This window comes from Pteropus vampyrus, unplaced genomic scaffold, assembly GCF_000151845.1.
Source record: "Pteropus vampyrus isolate Shadow unplaced genomic scaffold, Pvam_2.0 Scaffold311, whole genome shotgun sequence".
NCBI classification, from domain to species: domain Eukaryota; kingdom Metazoa; phylum Chordata; class Mammalia; order Chiroptera; family Pteropodidae; genus Pteropus; species Pteropus vampyrus.
Window position 1 is genome coordinate 807,289 of NW_011889092.1, and position 20,474 is coordinate 827,762.

General features: G+C 36.9%; 1 protein-coding gene and 1 pseudogene across 6 annotated transcripts in view; one reads left to right on the forward strand and one right to left on the reverse strand.

Moving 5' to 3' along the window:
• FAM168A (family with sequence similarity 168 member A) overlaps positions 1-20,474 on the forward strand; it is a 158,763-nt gene that overhangs the window by 20,342 nt on the left and 117,947 nt on the right. The gene's annotated exons all lie outside the window — the stretch shown is intronic.
• LOC111730404 lies at positions 18,431-18,548 on the reverse strand (annotated as a pseudogene).

Consider the following 20,474-nt stretch of genomic DNA (forward strand, 5'->3'; position numbering starts at 1 on the left):
GCGATAGTTTCAAAGTCTTCATTTTATTTGATTATAAGAACACATTTAGGTTTTTTCTACCCCCTTTGTCTGCTAACATCAAGGTGTCGCAGTGATTAGGTAGATGATTTCCACAGGCCCCGCTTAGAATCAGTCTCAGTTACTTTATTACATTAACTTCATATATAATAATGTCAACTGATAGTTGCATAATTCTTTCTTTGTATTTTATGTTATTTAAAATTTTTCTTTTTACCGATCTATATCTTGCACTAAACTGGTAGCTCTTTGGGGCAGGACCATGTATTTTTTCACCACTGTATTCAGCACAGATCTAATAATGATGCTAACACTGTCGAATGTCAGGGATTGTGCCAAGGGCAATATATGTTTTAATCCTCATTATTCCCATTTTATAGAAGAGAAAACTGAGACTCAGTGAAAGGAAGTAATTTACTCAGTCTTGGACCTAATGAAGAAATGCAGTTGTGGTTAGTACCCGCATAGTCTGACTTAAAAGCCCACATACTTAACCCTCACACTAAATTTTCTCAGAAACAGCTTGTAGATATATACAGTATATGTAGAGTGAAATATATTATCTACCTTATTTGAGTCTTAAATATGTAGAGTAAAATATATTATCTACCTTATTTGAGTCTTAAAACTGTGAAGCAGATGTTATGCTGTTTACATTTCGTATGTGAGGAAAAGTGAAGTGAACTAATTATACAGGGTCATACATTTGTTGAGTGGCAGAATCTGGACTATAAATCCCAGGTCGCTTGACTCCAACTCCCATATTTTTTCCCCTTTATTATACTGTAGCTATTTTTAGAGCTACATGTCTGTTAGGAATGCATAGTAATTCTGTTGGATGTGGAAAATAGATTATTTTATGTAGATTAAAGTAAGAGGCAACCTTAAAAAAAAAATCTATGTGCCTTTTTCAAATCCCAGGAGCAAAATTCCCTGGTAGATAGACTGTGAGACCTCCTTGAGAGTAGATAACTCTGTGTGTGAGTGTGTGGCGAGTCTTTGTTTTCCTCTTACCTGGCACAGAGCATGTTTTCTGTAAACGTTGCTGAGGGAATGCATGATTGAAAGAATATATACTGAGTTATTAAAGGGTGATGATGCTAAAATTGCTGGTTTTATATCCTGTGATTTCTCCTGATTGCTTCATTCTTGGTCACTATTTGATTGTTTGAGAATTACAGTAATACTAATTATAGTGCTATTTAATATAGTTGAGCCAGTATATGGGAATTATCTATAACAAACAGCCTTCATGTGAGAGAGGGATTGCATTATACATTTGTAGTGCTTGAAGAAGCAATTTTTCGGATGTCTGGGTGGACTTAATTGTATTGGACTCTTTTTGATTGCCTGTCAGATTTTGTTTTTGTATTTCTGTGAAGAAGATACGACAGTGGCAAATTAGTTTTTGTTTTTCTTTTTTTTGCTTAAAGTATGTATTTTAAATAAACTGAAGTGATCCTATATCGTGACTTATCTTTTTTACATTGAAATATTGAGATTAAAATAATAGGCTAACTCAGTAGTATATCATTAGAAGATTCACCAACTTTGGAACTTAGTAGAGCTGGAAGAGGTCATCATCTGTTTTACTCTCACCCTCTCCTATATTACAGATAAAGACCTGGAAGCTCAGGGAAATTAATTGATTGATTCATACAGTTTGAAAATGTTGAACTTGAGACTAGAAACCTAGGTTTCTCTCACAGCACACATTTTTTTCTTTGAAAACTATTTTTTTAGTCAATTTTGAAGCCAGATAATGACCTAAAGGTGATGTCACATGGCCAAAGCCACAGCTAAAGTGTTTTAGCTCATCTGTCCTGCAAATAAATAAATTAGATAGGGAGGCTTTTGGTAGGAGCATCCTAATACTATCAAACAGATCAAGGAGCTAGTTCCATTGATAGCCTTCTTCCAGGTCCTTTAGAGGAAGCCAGTTTTGCTACATTTAGCTTCTATGCAGTATAACTTCATATATAGTCATGGCCTAACTATTTGGTCTTCCAGGTACATTACCCTGCATAATTTTTGTATATGATTATGGTTCAGAATGTTTGAGAATTTCTAAGCCCCTCTTCTTATTTTAGTCTGACACGATTGTTATGTTCATGTAAATTACCCCTTACCTAGGAATGTCATAGCTGATTCCATTGGTCCAGACTGTAGACTTGAGTGTCAGGTAGTAATTTACATATTACTGGATCTTTTAAGAGTTGTTTTAATGCAGAAATTGTATGAAATAAAAAAATTAGAATTTTTGATCTCGATTAGTTGGCTACAGACCTGGTCCTGCTCTGTCACTTGGTACACATCTGTCCAAGTCTTTTCTCATTTTGTGTCTGTGAGTGCACGTGTACTCGTGAATGTTCACCTCTCCAATCTTGAAGGTACTACCAATATCTAGTAGATTTTTAGAGTCCTGAAATTTGTCTTAAAGTTTCCTTGCAGGTTTTACAAGTTTGGGGAATAGAAAGAGTGAGTACAGGGTAGCTGCTGAAACAGAGAGACTAATTCAGTGGCTCAAACAAGATAGATGTTTATCTCTAAACATATCAGTTTAGAGGTAGGTCTGTTATGACCAGCATGCATAGAGGTTCTGCTCCGTGAAATTAAGGGATCCATATTCCTTTTATCTTGTTGCCTTCCCAGGATGGTGTCTTCATTTGCATACTCAGAGACAGCTTATTAACACATCCACCTTCTAGTCCATGGAAAGGAAGAAGAGACAATATAGAGGGCACATAGATGCCTTAAAAAAAAGTTGGAAGTTGCTTCCATCACGTTCCTGGCATCTCATTCGTTATGTGTACTTAGAAACATGGCATACCTAGTTATAAGTAACACTGAAAAAAATGTAGTTTCCAGCTGGGTTGCATGTGCCTCAGTTTAAATCTTGGCCCATGATGTAGGAAGTGAGGGTAGGGGAGTGTCTGTACCAAAAGGAAGAAAGGGAAAGTGGATACTAGTAGTAGCAGTGCTTTCCAGAGAGTCATAGGGAGAGGGTAATAATAATATAGACCTCCCCCTATCCATTATTCCATATAATACTCACCACAACCTTTGAGATAGGTGATATTATAACCATTTTGCTAATTAGGAAACATTTTGAGGTATTAAGTGATTGGTTTAAAGTTACATGGTTGACTCAAAACTGAACTCATTATCTTCTCCTCCAAACCTTCTCCTCTTGGGTTTCTTATCTCAGTGAATGCTACCAGCATTCTCTGAGTCACCCAAGCTAGAGATTTGGGATTTTCTTATCTTCCCATTCTCCAGCTATGAGCTATGTAGATATCACCTTAACGTTTCTCAAATCAATGCCTTTCCCTCCATCCCCACATCTGTTGCCTTAGCTCAGACTCTCAGCATCTCTTGCCCAGACAGTAGCCTCCATTCTTCCTTCTGCTTCCAGGGTCACCTTAGGTGACCCCCTCGTCTCGGCCTAAGCCTGCCAAACCACTTGCAGTCTCTGGGGTTTACCATATGCTATTATACTGCCAGACCTTTACTTGTGTTGTTTCTTCTGCTCAAATGGCCCTTCTTCTCAACTTGGTAAACATAGCCTTATTTTATTTTAAAAAATTCAGCACCAATACCACTTCCTCTATAAAGCTCTTGCTCTCTTTTCTAGGTAGAATTGATTATTTTCTCTTCATGCTTCTCTTGTGTTGATGTCTTTCATAGAACCTGTAATACTTTATTGTATTAATAATGTGTCTTCCCTATACCCTCAGTGTTGCTCAGTGTCAGCACTCAGTATTGTACCTGGTAGAGAGCAGCTACTCAATTATTGCATGAATGAATGGAGTATAGGACATACTGGTACTTGGATCCAGTTCCTGTGTTTTTCTTGTCATAATGACTCATCCTGTGTGAGTGTGTACACATTTCTCAGGAATTGCTTCCCAACACTGCATTTGGAGATCTGACCTTTCGGGAGCTCTTTTCTTTGACGGTCAAGAGTAATCTTGCTTGAAAAAGGCTATTTTAACAAATGAGTGCTTTTGTGGCATCATCATTGCCCTGTTACATGTTTAGAGTTTACATAAACAGTTTAATTTGTAAGCGTCCATCTCTTTGAAAGGTCACACTTTGACCTTAGAGTAATCAAACTTGTAGAAAAATTATTTTTCCATTTGGATTTCGGAGATGTGCTTTATTTAAAAGCTTTTGTGCAGGCGTTGCTAAAACCATTGTCTATCACCTATAAAATAAATGTTGGATGTCTGACTTGAAATTTTATTGATTAAATCAAGGACAAGAGAGGTGTGCTATATGGAGGAAAGGTAGGCAAATTAGGAAAAACATGCATCCCCTGAGAGATGGTTTTAGTAAGGTTATTTACAAAGTATGTGAAAATGAAAAAGGAATAATTTCAATTTACTATAGGCACAATTTAGGGATACATGGTAACATCTCAGTGATGAGTGTAAATTCAACTTGATTATTATCATTTCTGATCACTGAAGCTCTCGTATTGTGGTTTAAACCATCTGTTTTGGTGTTAATCCTTTAAAACTCAGTTGGTGGATATTAACACAATAAAGGGTAATAAAGCTTGAAATATGGCAGTCATTTGGTCTGGTTTACTTTTCAGCTAATTGCATGCAAACTTAAGTGTCTTTGGGAGAAAGGAAAGGGGGGATTAATGCTGTAGTCAACTATTTTGATCTCAGCTTGAGCCCTGCACACCTGTCACTGGCTTGGGGAAGTTTTCCTCCATAATTGAGCTCCTCTCTCACATTATTACTTAATTGGATGCCACAAGAGCCTGGTGTAACAGTGGAATCCTCTTAATTGCATACCAGCTCTTAAAACAAATCACCAATGTTTAATGTGGTATTGTTTTTTTAAGCCTTCTCTGGAAATAGTTTTGATCTTCTTCAAGTCTAAAAGGAAATGTAGTCCCTATTTTGGAGCAGTGAGGATTTTGTTCTTATAACAGTGGAAGTCATATAATTTATTTTGAAACATCTTTCTGCAAAGCGTTAGAGAACATAACTAATGTTTATAGTATGCATTACGATTTGATCAAGTGTGTTCTCTTGCTTTATGTTTTTTTTTTCTATAATAGCTTCATGAAAAAAGGTGTTATACTTATGTTTCCCATTTTACAGGTGATGAGGAAACTGAGGGTCAGAAGAATGACTTGCCCAAGGTTACACAATTAGTAAGTGGTGGTGACTGATGTAGACCCCAAACGCTGACTTCTTTTGAGTGCATCATGCTGTCTCAGCAGAATCTGCATGTGTGGAAATGTCAGTATTATAGGATTTTTTTTTTTAACTTGTTTTGTCTTAGGATATATGAGTTCAAATTAGCTTAGTGTGTTTGGTACTTCTTTGAGCTTTCAACCTTTATACATATAGCAGAAAGAGGCAGCATGGTAGTAGGTGAAGAAGCTAAAGTGCTGGGAAAAGACAGATTGTTTAGTTTTGTGTTTGGATCATGACTGTATCTAGTTGAACTGTCTTTCTGTATGGTTGGCAGGGTCTTTGTGGTCCTGCTGCTTGTGTGGACAAGGCCTTTATATGTATTTAAGTGCACTTTGACAGCTGGTCTAAATGAGCTTCTGTGGTAGTCATCTCCATTAATGCCCCAGTACTCATTTTCCTCTCCTACCACTAGGACTTAGTAGTGGAAAGAGCTCTTGTCAGGGAATCTGGAAACCTTGGTTCTACTGTTGTAGCTGGGTGGTTTGCTCCCTGACCTGTTCCCTTAAGACTCAGTTTGATCAGTACTGCCTCTATGAAGATTTCCTGGAGTCCTCGAGGTGTTTAAAGTGAGTGAAGTGTCACTTTTTTACCCCTTAGTTAAATGATACAGACATAAAAGTCATTTCAGCAATGGAAAGAGTCCTGATGAAGACCTTGGTTTATGGATTTTTAAAAAGTGAATGGCTTATATGCCATAATTTTAGTACACTTATTAGGGGTATAGTAGAATTTATTAAGTTTGTATGGTCTTTGGTGTATTTGTTCCACAGAGGTTTTAGGGTAGCTTACAACAGTAACAATAGAATAAGAAAGAAAATTATTCATTACTGATGAAAATAAAATAATACATGTCTCCCCACTTGCTATAGGTGAGCTACAAATTTACCTCTGAATTTTCTAGAAACCTAGGAGAGAGAGAAGGATGACTTTTAAAAGGGGAAAACAAGACAGTTTCTCCGGGAAAGCAGTTTAACATTTAACTGAGTTTATTGTTTAGGCATAGGGAACAGCATGGACAGAGCCATAATGGTGAGAAACTTGAACCAATTGTTCTTTGTTTGCATGTTTTATTCTATTTTAATATAGTGCCTTTTCGTAAGTTCCTATTGATAGGGCAGATGGATTAAAACTGTAGATAGCTACAGTTTAAAGTAGTATAGCATAAGTTCCCAGAGGTGGGACTTAATCTACACTTCTGTGATTTTAAGAGCTCAGAAGAGGGGGAGACCAGGTTCAGCCTGGGTAACCAGGAGAGACTTCCCAGCAGAGCAGTAGGTCAGTTGGGAGTCCAGCAGCTATAAGTATCCCTGCTTTTCAAAAGTTTGCATTACTCCATTTCACTTTTACAAAGACCTGTATTATGTATTAGTACCTATTTGGCTAACCAAAAGAAATCTGAGCAGGATATTCGCTTTTATGAAAAAAGGTGAAAACGAAAGTAGCATTCAGTATTTGCTTTGCAGTGAGCTGTTACAGAGGCAACATGCACCCTGAGTGGCAAGAGTGGCATCACCAAGTTCCTTTCCTGGGAACTACACTAAGCATCAGGCCACCATAGCTTTGAACTGTGTCTGTGAGCATCTGGGCTTTATCTCAATTTATTTTGTGTATCTGTTAGCAAGATGTGTGCTAAGATATCAGAAAAGCCTAAGATTGTTCATAAGGGTGTTAGGCATGGCATAAAACTGGACGTAATTAAGCATTTCTAAGTGATGAGTGAAATAAAGACGTTGTGCATGTGTTGAATTTTGAGTCTGGGAATGCTCAAAAATTTTTCCATGTAAGTTAATGGTAATTGCTTCTTCGCTTTACGCCATTTCGGCTTATGAAAGTTTTTATAGGAACACTGTATTTTCTTTCGGAGAGAGGGGGAAACCTGTAGGCCTATTTGTCTGAAACTCAGACTTGAGTAAGAGCCCAGACCATCCAAACATATTGTAGACATTCAGAAACTACTTGCAGGATAGATTTCAACCTTTTCCCGCTTCCTGGGAACTCAGGGAGTCCTCATTTCTCTAGTTACTCCTTCTGCCAAGGGCTTCCTATGTGGTCTGGTTTAGTTCCATTTTCTGGGATAGTTGTACTCTTAAGCTACTTTTCCTTCTGTTCCACTGTCTGTTTAAAGATACTTGCTCTTCTTTCATTTTTTTATTTTTCTAAATGACTTTTTCCCCCCCAACTCACATTATTTCTGTACCTTTTAGGTTGTTTTTGCTGGAAAAAAGGAGAGCTGCTGATACATTTCTGAGTTCCTGATATATTTGTTAATGGTATAAAAATGTGCTTTGGCATGTACAAGTCATGTACTTCATAAGTATGTTAATAAATTAAGGTTTTTATAATTACCATATAGAGAGAATAGTTAATAGTCTCTGCAAAGAGTATCTTAATTTTTAAAGTGGATAAGCCAGGGATATCAAAATTGAAGAAAAAAAATGGTTTTATACAACATCGTACTATATAATTTTTTTGATGACTAACATTTCATTACAAAACAGCTTACTTGACATAGATAATGTTTGTTGAATTGTATTGCTTAAAAAAAAAACCAAACCCTTTTTATTTTGAAATCGTAGACTCATAGGAAGTTGCAAAAATAGACTTAAGAGTCTTGTATATTCTTCTTCGAACTTGATCCAGTGGTGACATCTTATATAATGTAGAACAATATCAAAACCAGGTAATTGACATTGATACAGTATGTTAACTAGACTTACAGATCTTATTTATTCTCTTATCAGTATTTTTTACATGCATTTATTTGTGTGTATAATTCTGTGCATTTTATTCCATGTATGAATTTGTGTAACTGGCACCACTCAAGATACAAAGTGACTCCATCACCACAAAGGAACTCCCTTGTACGACTCCCCTTCTTATTTATACACACACTTTCCTCTCTCCCCCAACCTACTCCTGTCACTGTCCACTGGAAACCACTAATCTGTTCTCCATCTGTATAGTTTTATCATTTTGAGAATGACATATATAAATGGAGTCAGATAATATATAACCTTTTGAGATTGACTTCACTAAGCATAATTCCCTTGAGAGTCATCCAGATTGTTGCATGTATCATTATTCTCTCTTTTTTTTTTTCTTGAATAGAATTCCATCCTGTGGATAGATACATCAGTATTCGTTAAACCATTTACCTGTTGAAGGAAGGACATTTGAGTTTCTAGGTTTTCGCTATTATAGATAAAGCTGCTATGAGCATTTGTGTACTTTCGTTTCTCTGGGATAAACGCCCAAGAGAGCAATTCCTGGGTTGTACAGTAAATGCCTGTTTAGTTTTATATGAAACTGCTAAACACTTTTCCAGGTGGCTGTACATTTTACATTGCTCCAGCATTGTATGAGAAATCCAGTTTCTTGGCATCCTTGCCAGCATTTAGTATTATTACTGTGTTTTATTTAGGCTATTTTAATAGATGCGTAGTACTACTTTCAAGTTTTCTTTGATTAAAGCTACATTTATATTTGAGATCAAATAAAAATAAAGACAGCGTCCACTGGATTTATCAACATGAAGGTCATTCATAACTAGTGAAATATGGTAAAGTGATTAATGGGGGATTGTTCAGCTGATATCTGTTTTCACTGAAAAATAGAATGTCAATCTGGAAGGGATATTATCTTTCTTACTGGGTTAAAAAAAAAATTTTTTTAAAGTCCTAGAACTGTTTTTCTACCAAATGTTATATGAAGTTCCATATAGAGAGATCAAATGGGAGCTCTTCTGGTTGAAGTCAGGCTTATAACACTACTCCTTTGTATCCACCATCCGTTTACTTCTGGTCCTGGGTGCCTTTTCATAACCCTTAGTTCTCTGAAAACCATTTTGGAAACAGTGATCTAGGTGGCTCTTTAAATTACTGAATGGGAAACCAAGGGTTGGGGAGGGGCACCCATAGCGAAGTATACATAGCAGGCTTTAAGTTCAGAACTAGTATTAATATAGTACTGTTACTAAAACTAAGGTCTCTGGATCATCCTCCGAGCACTCTCCACAGACTCTAGACTCCAAGGAATGTCTGTTCTCTGTTACCCACGCCAGCAGTTCTGACCCATTGAATCTTCAGGGTCTCTATGACATGAAGGAAATGGGATCTGGAGGCAATATGCTTCTTTCATTGTTTCATGTCAGTATCCTAGAGGTGATGGGCCTGGTTTTGTGTTTGCCAACTTCCATTCCACCCCCAGGAATTAGTTTGTCAATTAGTCATGATAATTCCATGCCCCTTACCAATGAATGGTTTTGAAATAGTTATGTGCCCAAAGCCTGGCCAGTGAAACATGCCATGAATGCTACCGGAGGCTTTTGAAAAAGAATCTTGGCTCACAAAAACAAAAGCAGTAAGAAAGGTGGCCTCTTTTTCTGATGAATGTTTTCCACTACTTATTTACTTAGACTAAACTGAACCAGTTTGGTCAAATGGAGATATTGATACCTATCTCTCAGAGTTGTTTTAAGGAGTAAATGATTTACTGTGTTTGGAAGTGTCTGCGAACTGTACACGTTAGTAGTTTGTTCATTGGATCGTAGATGTTACTCAAAGCTAGGTAAAGGGATGATGAATTTGGTGGTGCTGGGAGTGGTACAGACGGGAGTGGTACAGACGGAAGTGGGAGAGGCTGAGGGAAAATGGACCAGAAGGAGATAAGTTGGTAATGATTTCTAGGGCTGGTTTAGGGAAGGAAAAGGAATGAAGGCTATTAACCAGTGAAGCATTGTTAAGCAGTTTTAATTCCTTAGGCAGTGCCAGTGGAGTGCCCTCCTGGAGGAAACATTGTTAAAATTGTTTTGTCTTTGTCCTGTTTGGTCAGTTTGGGGTCTGAAATACCTGCGGTGAGCCACCTCTCTTCTTTCAGTGGCTCAGTGCCCAGAGCATCCCCATCCACGGCCACTGGGAATTGCTTAGAAAGGTATTTGGTAATGACCCAATCTAGGTACTCCCAGCTAATAACTTCTAACAGAGCTGGAGAGGAGACAAGTCAGAGGCTAAGGCCCCAGTAGTAGCACAGAGAGATACCTGGTTAGGTTCTTCTAAAACAGTAATCGATCACTCCTCAAGGGTTTTAGAATCAGATAAACCTAGATTCAAATTTCAACTTCTCTATATCTGTATCATCGGAGATGAGTTAGTATGAAAAATGAACCTTAATTTACCTTTAAGGTTACTGTTATGATTAGAAAGAATGTTTATGAAACTCCAACCATAGTACCCCACACATATCAGGTGTTCAAGTAAATGATGGTTGTTTTGCTGTTACCCACAATAACAAGGTAAGTTGGTTACACATTGCTTTCGTAACACATCTTTCAGAATTTGCTTGTATGTGAGCTCTTTGGGGTTCTACACTTAATATTTGTTTTAAGTGGGACTCAACTGCATATAAAATTACTAAATTCGATGTGGATGGAAATGGCAGTTGAAGGGAGGGATGGTGGAGACATTGTTATTTGCCTTTGGCTCCAAGCTTCTGAGAATTGGCTTTAGTCTTCATTTATACTCTTACTTCTTTATCCTTTTTTCCATATCTTTTACCCATTGCTTTCTTTTTAAGTAACTATTTTTCTTTGCATTTTGTATTTTTAAAAAGTTGCAAATATATGTAAATATAAAATTTACCATTTTAGCCATTTAAAAATATACAGTTCAGTGACATTAAGTACATTCATGTTATTGTAAAACCATCCTGCCATCCATCTTTTTTCATGTTGTGCAACTAAAACTATGTACTTATTAAACAGTAATTTCCCATTTCCTTATCCTTCCAGCCCTCAGCAACCACTAGTCTACTTTCTGTCACTGTGAATTTGACTACTTAGGGTAGTTATATGAGTGGAATCATAAAATATTTGTCCTTTTTTGACTTATTTCACTTAGCATAATGTCTTCAGATTTATCCATGTTGTACCATATGTCAGAGTTTCCTTTTTAAGGCTGAATTATATTCCATTGTATGTGTATACATTTTTTTATGCAGCTGTTGATGAATGTTTGAATTGCTTCTACCTTTTAGTGACTGTGAATTCCCCATTGCTTTTTAATAAAACAGCAAGCCCCGCTCTTTTTTGTTTTCTTCTTAACTATCTGTAGAGCAGCTTCTTTGTGCTCACTATTTTTAATATTGGAGACAAAACAGTGAACAAGACAAATGAGGTTTATGGAGCTCACATTCTGGTGATGAGAGTTGTTCCCTTTTTGGAATCCTTACATGGACTGGGTTTCCTGATTTGCAGAGTTTATGTCAGGCCAGGTATGAGTAGTGTGCTACCATCTTGGATGTTGCTGCCCTTACCTCCATTTTCTTTGTTTCTCAACTTTGACACCTTCTCTCAGAGGCCTTTTATGAGCCCCCAGGCTGGATTGGTTGCTCCTTCTCTGTGCTAACCACTTTTCACTTATCTGATCCATAATGCTACTTGACTGTCTCTTCTGCTGAATTGAGTTCCTTCTGGGCTGGTGCCCTTGTTGATTGATTCATGTCTGACTGGTCGGCTAATAGTACTTTGGGCATTCAGATCATCTGGGACAGACCTCTGATGACTTCCATGACCACATCTTTCACCACTGCCTGCCTTGCACTTTGTACTCTAGCAATACCGAAATGAATGTCATTTTCCCAGACATGTTAAATTGTTTCTATTCTTTGGGCTGCCCTTTTTCTTAGAATGCCCTCCTTTTTCTCTAGGTTCACGCCTTTCTCTTTTAAATCAATTGTCTTACACAAAGCCTTCTGGACTCTCTCTAGACCAGAGGTCCCCAACCCTTGGGCCATGCACTGGTATTTGTCCGTGGCCTGTTAGGAACTGGGCCACACAGCAAGAGGTGAGTGGCGGGCCAGCTAGTGAAGCTTCATCTGTATTTGCAGCCACTTCTCAGCTCTAGCATCACTGCCTCAATTCTACCTCAGATCATCAGGCATTAGATTCTCATAGGAGCACTGGTCCCCGGTGCCAAAAAGATTGGGGACTGCTGCTCTAGACTATTTTGCCACATTCTTGCTGTGTGCTTTCCTTCATTGTCTTTATCACACTGTATGGTACCTGACAGGTTTCATACTCTCAAAGAACTCACATATTTTAGCACTAGGTCTTAGCTGGATTTCTGCCATCATCTTCATCCATCAAGTTTCATTCCTCACTTCACCCATTGAACTTCGCTTTGCTGCTGACATTCTGGAATGAAAGTGACCTCCTGGGAATCTGATTGGATTTCCTCTTTTTTGCTTGCTCTTTGTGTTTCACTCTTGTAGTTGTGTCAGTTCTCACTAGGATTAGCATAATCCTTTTGTATGAAAATAATATGCCTTTTATATCTTTTTTACTAGCAGGGAATCCAAAGATCTTGATCAATCTTGATGGTATTTGATATCCTTGTTTTTCTTCTGTAAATATCCATCCTGTGGCTTTTTGAAAAGTGCCTATTATGGAAAATTTGAAAACTTGGCAAATAGCTTCCAATTATCCTATCCTCCCTGTAGCCTCTCTATAACCTACTCTAGAGAGGTTAACTTTTAAAACTTTCAGTATTCAAAAATTTTTTTCTTATTTATTTTATATAAAGATCATACTATAGATCCAGTTTTATGACATTTTTTAAAATTTAACATTAGATTTTAAGCATTTTACAGTGTCATTGAAAATTTTTAAGCATCAGTTTTAATGACTATTGTTGCATTGTATAATATGATTTTTTAAATAATAACATTGTTGGACATTTAGGTTACTTTCCATTTTTTGGATATTATAAGGAACACTCATGATGAGCATTTTTATTTTAAAATTTGGTCTGTATGTTTTGATAGTTTCTGATAAAATTCAGGAATACTATAATTGGAATAAAAGTAAAACTTTTAAGGCTCTTGCTATATACTTTTGAATTGTTCTGGTTCATTGCAGAAAGTATTTGTTAAATGAAAGAGTAAATACTCCCCAGAAAGACTGTACCTAGTGTTGCTTTCCACAGGAGAGGATGAATGCCAATAACTCCCATACTGCCTTTTATGTTTGACTCTCTCAGTGTTCTCTGTCCTCATTTATTCATAGTTAGGGCTTTATCCTCTTGTTAGTTTCGGATTTAATTGCTTTCTCTATACTCAGGCCAAATAAAATCAGATCTTTGCTCTTCTCTCCAAAAAGAGACACTGACTTTCTCCTTAATTGGTCATATTCCTTCTTCACCTTTCCATCATTTATTGGTAGTATCTTCTGACTCAGAGGTCTCTTCTTGCAACCACAGAGATTTGGAAAAACTTGACCAATCCCATAGTTAATGTTTAAAATATGGAGAGAGCAAGCCTTTGTAGAAAAAAATCTAGAACTAGTTTTGAGAGACCAAAAAAGATTCTAGTTCCTGTCATAGCTGAGTGATCTTAATCTTTAATTTCTCTGAGATTCTGTTTCTTACCTGTAAAATAGGCATACAGGAATACTCCTACTTACTACATAGGCTTGATAGAATTAGTCAGTTCACAAAACAATACATGCTTATTGAATGGCCACAGTGGGAAGATTGCGTAATACATTCAGAGAAATAATTCCTCTTGTCACAGAACTATATCTTCAGTTCCTTTATTCAACCATTCATCCATTATTTATTCAACTGGTCAACAGATATTTATTAAGGTTCTATGCTAAGTATTAGGAAGACCACAAATTGTAATTCAGTGTGAAACATGCTATGATGTTGGTATGTAATAGTAACAGCAATAGCAACTAACCATAATAATTGCCTGCTGTGTGCCAGGCAATTATTCTAAACTCTTTCTAAACCCTTTACCTATGTTAATTCATTTAATCCTCAAAAACTTTTAAGGTAGATACATAATTACTGTTATATACAAATTATAGTAAGGTACAAAAAGAGAATGTAAAAATAGTTCCCATTTATTGAATGCCTATATGAGCCAGATGCTCTATAGATATTTTATGTACATTTTCTTTCATCCTCACCACAGCTCTGCAAGGTGAGGTATTATCATTTTACAAGTGAAAAAGTAGAGTCTCAGGAAAGTTAAGCAATGTGTTAAGTTTGTACAGTTCGTAAGCAGTAGAGTTGGAATTGAACCCAGTTTTAGTCTAATACCAAAGCCTTGGTTCTTCAGGTTTTATTACTACAGGCAAGAGGGTGGGTAAAACTCTCTAAGCTAAGAAACTATGGGATCAAAGATATTGGAGTCTGTTATCTTTAAGAGAATAAGAGGTAAAACGGAAAGATACTTTCTTAAAATTGTGAGATTGTTCCTTCCATTTTTTCATATGTCTCCTCTTTTCCAGAATAGACAAAAAATCTTATTCTGGCTTGAGTATGTTGGTACTTCCTAAGTACTTACTTGTGGCTCTTACCGTTGATGGCAGTTCTGAATGCTTTAGCCAAGTGCCTAATAACTGAAAATGCTGTATTCATTCAGGACAGCTGTACCATGTAACGAGATGGGCTTTAAAATTGGCATGTTCATATTAAAAAAACTAATTTAAAAATGTCAATTTGCAACCTGATGTTGCTGTGTTAGGTTTTCTAATTTTTTTCTCTAATAAAGAATAGAAAGTGATTCATTAAACTCCTGTTAAATTGTTTATCTTATTGTACACTGCACAGATGTGCTTAGCTGGCCAAAATGTTTTTCCAAAATTATGTGCAGTGGAAAAGAGAAAAATGTACAGTTTTAGTTTGAAGTCCAGAATGGCTTTTGAGTAATAGAGTGCAGTGTAATTTTTTAGAGTTTATGTAATTTAACAGTTGCTTTTGTGGTTGTGCTATGTAATTAAATCATGGTGTTATAATTTTGAGAGGCATAGACTAATGGAGAGAGACTCATTTAAAAATGGGTTGTGTTTAAAGCTATTTGCATCAGATGGGCGCTGGCTCATCACTTTTTTTTTTTTTTTTTTGGTGGTAAAATATACTGTCTCTTATTTTTTTGCAGCAACTTCCTCTCACAGGTCTCCTGCTCCTTTCTCACCTCCCCCAAATCATCCTTCATACTGCTTCTCTGTAAGCTTTAAGTATATATTGCCCTCCTCTTATCTACTTTAAAAACCTTCAGAGGTTTCCCATAGCTTTGAGGATAAAATTTAAACCCTTTAGTCTAGCTTGCAAAGATTTTTCATGACTTGGCCTCTGCCTGCCTCATTAGTCTCAAATCTTACTTCTTTCTCATGGGTTCCAGTCAGACTGAACTACTTGACATTTACTGTCCAAGTTATATTCCTGTACCTTCATCAGTGCCATCTTCTCTATTTTTGACGCCCTCCCGCCCTTTCTTTATCACCCAACTTTTAATTACCCTTTAAAATGTAGCTTGGGCTAATTTCTGAGCAGCCTCCCTTGTGGTTTCCCCACCCTCCACCACATTTCACTGCTGGGTTCTGAGCCTCTTTTTTGTACTCTGCATAGTTCCTGGTACTTCCGCTTATCATAGAGCACTTACCACTTTGTATTTGTTTTGTTCCAATTTAAGTTTCTCTCTGCTACTAGAATTTATTTATTTTTCTTTCTTTGCCTCCTAGCCTTTAAACGGTCCTCAGAAAATGTGTGTCAAATGACTATATTTTTTATAAAGAGCATACCAGGGATATATTAAGTCATAGAGTCCCAAAAAGTGTCATAAATTTCAAACATTTTCTTCCTTTATTTTTGCCGAGTTGTGAGATTGTTCCAGTATTTAAAAAAAATTCCCTTCGGAATCACCTGTAGTTTAGTTACAATGCCAAACCCGAAAAAGAAATAAGCCCTCTTCATCAAGTCTCACATTTAATAGTGGAGCTTTAGTTTGCAGAGAGGGACTGAGCAAAGGCTTTCTAATTGTCTCTAACTATTGTGGTTCCTACCTCATTCCACAGATTGAGATGATGATGGAATGTACACTGATTCTAGCCTATAAGGAACATTGAACTTATGGAACAGAGGCCCTGGTGGTGTGTGATAATAAGAAAGGGAGAACAAGCTCTCTGTTACCCAGTGTCATTTCTAGGAAACATTACTGGAGATTTACTAAGTGCTGGGTACTGCAATAAAAAAGTGAATTAGGCATAGCTCCTGACAAACTGCCTGGTAGACTGTGTGTGCTTCAGGGAACATACACCATCTAGACATAGCACTGTCCAGTAGAACTTTCTGCAATGATAGAAATGTTCTATATCACTGTTGTCTAATATGGTTGTCACCAGCCACATGTGGCTCTTGAGTGCTTGCTTGATTGAAATGTGGCTCGTGAGACTGAAGAACTGAATTTTAAATTTTACTTAGTTTTTTAATTAATATAAATTTGAATTTAAGTAGCTACAAGTGGCTAGTGGCTTCTGTATTGGAAAGCACAGATCTAGAGGGGCAAATTAGTAGGGAGACTGACACGTAAATAAGGAAGTGTTATAAAGTGTAATGGTTGCGATGATAGAAATATATCTAGTGTTCTATCTAGGACTGTGTTAGATATATATCTGGGGGGAAGGTGGAACCCCAAAGAAGTAGATTAATTTAGAAGTAGGGAGTGGGATTCAAGTAAGTGTCTTAGCTTGAGTTTTAAAAGATGAGTGGGTATACCAGGTTGTCACATAATGTTAGCCTGAAGAGTTACCACTGTCTTAGAGCATTCTAGGTCACCAGTTTTCTAAGAATCAAGGTATAATAAAACATATTTCTAAAACCTCAATGTATACAATATAGTCTTATCTTTGATTCAAAAATAATGTAGGAATTAATAAACGTGATTACTAAAAGGTGGGTGATGAGAAACCTGGTAAGTTGAGAATACCTTTTTAAAAATATAATAATAGATATTAGTTGACACTTTCATTTTAAAATGAAAAAAATGTTTAATTTTCGTATGAACAAGCAGGACTTACTAGATATAGGCTAATTTTTCTAGCCACTGGCAACAGAGTAACATAAATACATTCTGGGTATTATGAAATTTACTGTTGGAGGAGCATAGCATACCCTGTATTAATATGTATGTGGATGTATGTCCTCTGTACAGAAATAACAACACAGCATCATTGACTGTAGGGTGAGTGCTCTGGACATGACTACCTTAAGTCAGGAAAGGAAATGAACGCTGCTCTGGAACAGTTACAACAGGCTTTGTAAAGTGGAGGGTGATCTGAATTGTTTCATGAAAGGTGGATGGAACTTAGGTAAACCAAATTTTGGTGGTGATGTGGCAACTAAAGGTGCTGAAGCAGGACTGTAGGGCATATTTAAGGGACAATTGCTTCATATTTGGCAGGTACTTAGAGATCCTGAAAAGATGTGTTTGGAAAGAAAGCCAATTTGCAAAAGGGCCTTATGTGCTAATTAAAATGTATAGGCTTTATTTTGAATGTAGTGGAGAGATATTTTACTTGGAATTTGCTGTTACTTTTTTTCAGAAGCAGTTGTGGATTATCTAGAACTCTTGGAGAGGTGGCCTATGTGCTATGCTTTTTTGGTGTGTGGGTATTTATAAGAAGTTATAGATTGCATGATGGGTGATGGCAAGAACCCTCCTTGTGTAGTACTAGCACACTGTGGAAAAGGTGAAGAAATTCTTTCAATCTGATTCTTTTCATTTATCTATTCATTTATATATTCAACAGATATGAGTGCCTGTCTGTGCCATGTTCTGTGGCCTGGGGATCTAGATGTAAGTTATGAGCTCCCTCAAGGAGCTCATAATTAGACTTTGGTCTGGTGTGAGTTCTTGTTTGATAAATCAGGGGCACCCTTCTCATCCTGGGGAATAGGGATGAGGGCTCTGGAGGATGGTGCTGATCATCTATGTTAGACATTCCTTAGTTCCCACCATGTGGCTGTGACTCCTTTTCCTCCCTAGTAGATGCTATTTTCTCCTCTCATTTTTCTAGCCAGAGAATTCTTGTTTACCCTGATGCCTGACTAGAACACTGTGGCTTTTTCTATTTCTATCACTCTATGTTAATTAAGTTAATTATGGCTTTTAAAAAAATCTCCACCTGCATATACATCTGTTTGTCTAAGGGAGAATAGAGAAGAGGAAGTAGTCCTTATGCAAGTCTCCAAGTGATGAAAAGAGCTCTGCTGCAAGCATCCCAACTGCTAGGTAGGTGAGCCAGAAGTGCTCCCAAAATAGGGTCACAGCATGTTATGATAGCTAATAATTATAAGATAGCTAAAAAAAATAAAGCGTCAACTTATTTATTTATTTATGTATTTAGTTTTTAACGCCTACAGTGCTTGGTATTCCAAGGTGGTCTCCCATCCAGGTACTATCCAGGCCCGACCTTGCTTAGCTTCTGAGATCAGACGAGATCAGGCACTTCAGGGTGGCATGGCCGTAGACTAAAGTATCAACCTTAAAAATTACTGTTTGTTTAGAATAAACTAGGCAATTCAAGCATAAAGGCAGATAGGAAAAGAACTAATGTTTATTGAGGGGCAGACGCTGATCTGACTGCTTTGCATGTAATAATTCCTATGTTGACCCTTGAAGATGGGTAATATTATTTCCATTTTGCAGATGAGGAAATCGAGGTTCAGAGAGGTAAGAGAGAAGGTCTGAGTTTAAATCCTGGCTTCTTTTTTTTCCCTTTGCTTTTTAGTTGTGAGATCTTCCCAAGTTACTTTAACTATGATTCTTGGTTAAAAAAATGAGAGAATGTGGCAGGCAATAATACTTAAGTCAAAGGATTCTTTTTGAGGATTAAATAAAAAACTGCCTATGAAAAAAATCTAATTCAGAAACATAGTAGATGCTCAATTAAGTTTGGTTTAATATGAGCCTATTTTGTTTAGTCAGAGATTTCTTTTAGGGAAACAATTACAATTCCTGGAAAGACTAGGAAATTTTTACAAAGAAATATGGAGAATTAAGAAATGTGACTAAGGGTTTAATAAATACGCTAACAGTGTATTTATATTTATTTGGTAGAAGCCAGAGAGAAGAGCAAGGAACTCAGGTGCTGAGGAACCTTCACTGACCTTCCTTGAATAGTAGGGACTGATTATGAAGAAAATTGGTTCCACATCCCTCCCTCTCTTCCATACTCAGGCTGCTCATTAGGCCCCCATTCATCCTGTTGGCACTTTAGTTTGGCATATTGTACTGTCTTTTTTTCTTTAAGTTTTTGCTTTTCAGGTAAATAAACAGTAATAAGTAAACTTCATAAACTGAGGTATGGAAAATAAAGAACTTATATAGAAACGAGAGAGATTTGCTTAATATTGGGCATGGCATAAATTGTGGGGTGGAGGCACAGAGGGTGATGTTTTTTCTGCAGATTCTTGGGCTAGAGGGGAGAGCCCTTACCCAGAGAAAATATGAAAACTACTCAGAAGTCCAGAGTGCCACAAAGGACGCCAGTGGCATTTGAATCTGACAGTATTGGAGTTTGCTTGAAATTGGGATGCTGGAGGCTGGTGTTTTAGTATATGTGTATGTGTCCCACCTGTGATCTAGAAATGTCATTATTTTGCTTTCTTTTATGGACCGGCTTGGGGCATGGTTCCAAAGGGAGAGACTGTAGGGTCAGCTAAATTTACATATGTACATATGTACATTTTTCACAAGGGTAATCTTGATGTTGCCACCATTCTTTTAATCTATTATATTGTTTTTACAGAATGTCTGATTCTAACATGGTTCTCTTCAATTAAGAGCTTAGGTTGTCAGGACTGAGTAGTAATGATCTAAGTAGTTATCTTTGTCAGCTTCTATCTGCAGTATTTTACATAATATTGTATGTTGTGGTATAGTGTTTTAAGGGCCTGGGCTTTGGAGTCAGACTGCCTGAATTTGAATTTAGTCTCAGTTACTAGCTGTATGATTTTGAACAAGTGGCTTGATTAGGCTCTGATCTCTCATTTGTAAAAGAGAGGTCATAATAGTCAGAATTATGGTCAGAGTTGGGTCAGATAATGTGCTTGCTCATAGTAAGCACTCAATAAACTTTAGCTGCTGTTATCATTTTACCTCAAGTCATATTAATATGTATAATCAGCTTATTATTTACTTGTAAACAAATACATTGTGGTTAAAAACATGGTAAAATTTACTTCTTAACTATTTTTAAGTGTACAGTTCAGTGACATTAAGTACATTCATATTCTTGTGCATCCTTCCCACCATCCATCTCCAGAACACTTCATCTTGCAAGACTGAAACTCCATACTCACCGAACAACTTACCCCTACTGCCAGCCCCTGGCAACCGCCATTCTACTTTCTGTATGTCTGATTTTTACTACTCTAAGTACCTTATGTAAGTGGA